Source organism: Rattus rattus, chromosome 3, assembly GCF_011064425.1.
Source record: "Rattus rattus isolate New Zealand chromosome 3, Rrattus_CSIRO_v1, whole genome shotgun sequence".
NCBI classification, from domain to species: Eukaryota; Metazoa; Chordata; class Mammalia; order Rodentia; family Muridae; genus Rattus; species Rattus rattus.
In genome coordinates, this window is record NC_046156.1 from 171,244,018 (window position 1) to 171,250,017 (window position 6,000).

General features: G+C 42.3%; 1 protein-coding gene across 1 annotated transcript in view; it reads right to left on the reverse strand.

Moving 5' to 3' along the window:
* Capsl (calcyphosine like) overlaps window positions 1–4,452 on the reverse strand; it is a 28,350-nt gene extending 23,898 nt beyond the window's left edge. The window contains exon 1 of the mRNA XM_032898794.1: window positions 4,313–4,452. The gene's annotated coding sequence lies outside the window, so the exon portion shown is untranslated. The remainder of the gene's footprint in view (window positions 1–4,312) is intronic.
* Between the last annotated feature and the right edge of the window lie 1,548 nt (window positions 4,453–6,000).

A 6,000-nucleotide genomic window follows, 5' to 3' on the forward strand; every position in this document is an offset into this window, starting at 1 on the left:
TTTAGTGTTTTACCAATCACTCAACCTATCTACCATGCTTCAACCATCTCTACTATGACTACGTTGGTTTTATCTCTAAAATGTGGAGAGGGTTCAACCTACATAAGTCGATAAATGGCATAACCCACAAATGGATTTAAAGACAAAAGTCACTCAATCTTTCAAAAGGGGACTTTGACAAAACCCAAGGTGCCTTCGCGATGAACTTTCTAGAGAATGTATTACCAGAGGAACATACCACAAAGTAACAAAGGCTCTATATGAGAAACTCACAGCCAATACCATCATAAATGGGGAAAAACTTGAAGCTATCCCACAGAAGTAATAAATGAAACAAGGTTGTCCATTTTGCCCACTCAGTTTCAATAACATACTTGAAGCACTAGGTCAAGCTATAAGGAAGAGAAAAAAGTAAAGGAATACAAATAGAAAACAGAGAAGTCAAACAATCCCTATTTGCAGATAATATGATATCATACATGAGAGATGCCAAAAATTCTACCAGAACACTTCTAGAAATGATAAACTCAGCAATATGGCTAGAGACAGAATCATCCTGAACAAATGAACACACATTTTCTATACAGCTCATTTCGAATGTTACTGTTGGGGTTCATTGTGTCAAAGTGTGTCTCTGTATATTCTATTGTTAATTGTGTACAGGCAGAGAACTAAGTGCTCTTAGGATCTTGCTATTATCATTTTTGTGGCCCACTATCAGTCTCATATTTTAAATTCATTCTTCCTCAGCTGCCTAGTGGCAATCTACATTACATCTGATTGGCTGTAGTAAAGATCTGTTGGCCAGAATCTGGGCAGGAAACAGAGGGCAGAATTTCTGAAAGGGGGTGGCGGGGGAGGAGGGAAAGGGAGAGACAGAGAGACAGAAATACAGATGGATGCTGGGAGAAGAAATGCAAGAAATTCTCCAGCAGACAAGGAGGTGAACAGACAGCCCAGAGCTGAGCAGAGAGGGAGAGCCATAAGGTGGGACACGGTACCAGAATTAGTTAGGTTAAGCTAACTAGCTGGCTGGGAGACTGCACATAGCTAGAAGGTCTAAGCTATTTAGCTTTCATATTAAATTAAATGTTAGCCTAAAATATTATATTTATATTTATACTACTGGTGGGTCCTAGAAGGTACCACTATAAGTACCATCAGCCTGGACTGGTGATCCTGGATTCTATAAGAAAGCAGGCAGAGCCAGCCATGATGAGCAAGCCAGTAAGCAGCACTCCTCCACGGTATTGCCATGCTCGCCTTGGCGGTAACCAACTACTCTGTAATTGAAGATCTGCCTGTTCAAGAACAGGAAAATCATTCCTGATACTGGAAGCCTAACCAACTATCCAGAGCTTGTGAAGCCATGATCTTGGAGGAGAACCTACAACCACCACTTTACTAAACCAGCATGACCCCTAACAGCACTCTAAATATTTGTCCTTACATCCACGTGTAAGCTGCAGTCCTTACGTCTCATGAAGGAAAATCCTCTTTGGAACAGACAGAAAAAAAAAAGACAACCAATCAAAATGCAGAGTTGTGAAACACAGTCCCAGTGGATCCATCTATAACACAACTCCTGCACCTAAGGCTCAAAGATCATTGCAGAAGAGGGGACAGTCAGAGGAACACAGACAGACATATCTACAATTAGTGGGAAGTAAAGGCCATGGATTGGAAAGTGAGCAGGGAGAGACGTATGGGAGAATTTTGATGGAAGAAAGGATAGGGGGAATGATGTAATCATAACCTTTTTGTCCTTGTATGTGCAGTCACATTTAGGGAACACCTTCTCTCGTTAGCCTAGGGAATACTACCCATCCTAAGATAATCACTTTGGTGAAGCCTCACACAGTCACTGCCACCACAATGAAATATTTTGTGATGTACTATGAACATCTATGTCCAAAACAGGGTCCATAATACACTACACGTCCGTCTAGCTTGTAAAGTCCTTGAAACAAGAACTATATGCAGCATTTTCCCCCTTGTCCTTATATCTCAGCACTTAATATAATGCTGCAGTATTAAGTTGGATTGGATTTTGTGGTGGTTTGAATGAAAATGGTCCCCACGGGTTAATAGGGAGTGGCACTCTTAGGAAGGGTGACCTTGTTCGACAGACTGTGTCACTGGGGTGGGTTTTGGGGTTTCAGATGCTAAATTCAGGCCTAGTGTGTCTTTCTCTTCCTGCTGCCTGCAGATCTGGATGTAGAATCCTCAGCTCCCCCTCCAGCACTGTGTCTGCCTGTGCTACACCATGCTTCCCACCATGAAGACAATGGACTAAACCCCTGAACCGTAAGCCAGCCCCAAATAAAAAGTTTTCCTTTATAAGACTTCCCATGGTCATGAAAGTCTCTTCACTGCAATATATTTGATCACTATCATCTGTTCACATAAGACAAAAACAAATGAGTTGAAATCTACTTTTCCATATGTGAAGCTATTAATAAACTAAGGAGCCTCTTGTGGTAACAAGATGTTTGAGAGGAAAAAAAGAAAGAGCTCTGAAAAGAGGAACTTACTACCTAGAATAGTTAAGTTACATTCCAGACTGGTGGAAGGGTTTACATTCTTTAAGGTACTCTACAACGTATCATTAATCAGATCAACTCTCTGTTATAGTTTTGTAAGTGTCAGGTCAACACTCTGTAGCAAAACTTCTCATTTTGCCAGTGTGCATGAGGGAAGTTTCTCAAGGAATCACCCCTAGATTAAGAGCTACAGGCACTCCATTGCTAACAGAGTTGGGGTAAATCACTCGAAATGCACGGTATCCTAAAGAAAAGTATGAGCTAGCCAAACTCTTGCTTGCCTACTGTGATGAAGGATGGCTTTCAAAGTATGTTTTCCTCATCCCTCTGTACAGCATTGGCTTCATGTGCCTTTTACATTCCCCAACAGCATGAATAGTAATTCCAGAATGTGTCAGCTGCTTCATCCCCACAGAGATCACACTAACACCCTCCTTTCTCCTTCCCTTCTTGAAGGGAAGTACCTATGCCTTCCAATCACAAATGTGCCCATTGCCTTGTCCATCTCTGTCACCATAGAAACCATTACTAAAATGGCACTGCCTTAATAGAACTGAAAGAGAAAGATGCCTCAGTTGCTGGTCTGGATCAGAGTCATAAAGTTTGCCTTTATTCTTAATCCCTCTAAAGGTTCACTAAGATGTGTAATATTGTGAACACACTCCACAGTACTGGGGTCCTGTAGTCTCTTCTGCATAATAGAGCACATAGATGGTACCCTCAGAGCTACCAGAATGTTCTTAGTGTTCATACACTATGTTAGTCTACCTATGTTAGCGCAAGAGAAACACATCACCAATGTGCAAAGGGGGTGCATGGGAAGGATTGAAGGGAGCTAAGGGATGGGGGCATGATCCAGTTATACTATAATCTCAAAGAAATATTTTTTTAAAAAAATCATAAGAAAAAGAGATACAGCCCATGAATGGTGGCTGAGACAAGGAGAATCCATTTTCTGCAGAGAGGAGTTCCCCGATAGCTTATCCCACATGAAGCAGTCAACCCTAAACATGTGTACTTATGGCCATCACTAAATGAGTTCATTTAGTGCTGTGTGTGTGTGTGTGTGTGTGTGTGTGTGTGTGTGTGTGTAAGAGAGAGACAAAGACAGAGACAGAGAGACGCAGAGAGAGAGAGCATGTACGCAAGCGCGCATGCCCAAGTAAAACAGAGAGAGGCGTAGAGGAGAAAGAAGAAGCCATAAATTTGCAATGAGGGAAACAAACGAGAAAGTGGGAGGTGGTTATTAAATAAATACAGTACTAATGTACACAATTCCCAAATAACAACCACAAAAAAAACTTAAATTAAAAACTCTAATTTTTATCCTGTATCTGTCATCAATTCACAGGATATGGTATAATCACTACAAACTTACCTCACAGAATAAATAGGAATAATGCTAAATCTGTTGATCACTTTGTGAGTTGGAGATAGAATTCTAAGCTCCGTTTTGTCTGTGGCCATCGGGATGATTATTGCAAATCATTAAAGAAACTTCTCACCGAATAATCCAGCAAATAGGCACCACTCTGAAAGTGTTGTCTCCCTTGCCTTTGCTAAACGAATTGATTTTTGTCTGAGCATCTATTCCAAGAGTCTACACCTAGAGACAAGCTGTTTTCTCTAGGCACTGACAGCCTAGGGATTGGCTTCGTCAGGACGTCAATTCTCACCGACTTTGAACTTTCCTTTTAGATAATAGATCCTCATCATTAAAAATGAAACAAAAGAATGTGTTAATAGAATGAATAAAAGCATTTAGTTACCTGAAATGCTAATCTGTAGCCCCAGGCTGCTTCAAGCTGAAACTATGGACTTCTGCACCTGGGGACTCTAGTCTCCTCCCACGGTCCTGTATCTCCCTCTTACCTGTCTTCCTGTGCTGGCCCTGCCTTTCAAGGCTTTCAGTTCTAATTGGATGGCCTAGGACACACTGAAGCAAACTCATGCTCTGATTCGCTCAGCTCGCTGTCACTCCTATGCTGGTGCTGCCTTTTCTCAAGTTTACACTCCTTGTTACCTAGGAAATCCCAGTGACTATGAATGCCCAAGCTGTTTGTTCTGGAAGAAATGACAGGCGGAAGTTCTATTGGCAACTGTTTGGTTTCTAAAACAGCATCAGAACCGGTATCCCACGTTTTAAAAGGAAATGTTTGGTAAATTGCCTTACTTGACTCAGGTGGCTTCCTCCTGACTCTTCAGGGCTGACTCCCTGGTGGCTTATTGCCAGGTGAACCAGGAAACCGCAACCCTTAGGAGCAAGCATTAGCAATTACAGGCAGCGCCCTCGTTTTTATTCTACATTCGCACACTGAGAAGTATTTTCCCACAGTATTTTGGCTTCTGTAACTTTACCGTTTATTCTCCATTCGCTCCACACTTGTTCTTAGCAATACGTTTGCCAGAGCAAAAGCAGGCTAGTTGTTTGCTTCGGGGGAAATCATCTAAGCCACAGTTCCTGCATTGAGTATCTGTAATCCACCGGGCTTCCACACTCCCACCCCCTGGCTTCCTCTATTCTGAATTTAGAGACAGAACCAGGACCAGAACTTTCTAGAAAGGCCTCTGGTCCACTTTCTGTTGTGCATTTTACTCAGGCAAGTGTGGTAGTTGACTTTTAATATCATTAAAATGAACAATATAATTTCTGAGATTTTATATAAACATCAAATGAGATGTATTCCATGTTAACAACCACCTGCTCAAAAGCTTCCTTTTTTTTTTTTTTTTCTTCCTCTTTCAGGGTCAGATACTATTTCCAGGTCCCCTTTCAGTAGAAAATGGTACTTAACAATTTTTTTTAATTAAGTAAGTTTTTATTTATATTTACACTCAATATTTTGTTTCCCTTCCGGTCCACGCCCCACCCCAACAGTTCCACATCCCATACCTCCCACCCCCACCCCTGTCCCCATGTCTCCACAAGAATGTCCCCACCTCACCCATCCAGGGATGCGGTATGCTTTCACTCCCAGATTCATGTCTCTGGGTCCGGATTTGGTCCCATTTGGTTTAAGGAGGATTAACTGTGTAACCACTGGATTGGAACCATCCATTAGAGCCTGGTGAGGTCACCAGTGGGTCCCAAGGCTGAAGGCAATCAATCATTCTCCTCTCCCGGGATATATCATCAGCCTTGAGGGGCAGAGCCTGCTAAGTCTCTCCTCCATCCATGGCAGGCTGTCAGTGTGCAGAGCCAGGACAGGCCCTCTCATTGAGCTCCCGTTACAAAGGTTGTGCTTTACCCTGAAGGCGTCATTTTGAAACCCTTCCTACCTTTCAACTCATATTTCTTCCTCTTCTTCTCCAGTATTACTTGTGCCCATTAGGGGATTAAAACTGGCCACTCATCCATGCCTTAAACTACTGACTGCATCAATAAGCTATCCAAATGGAAACCCCTTATTGCTGGACGACATCTGAGGTCTCTCCTGTTCCCTTTTCAGTTCCTCAA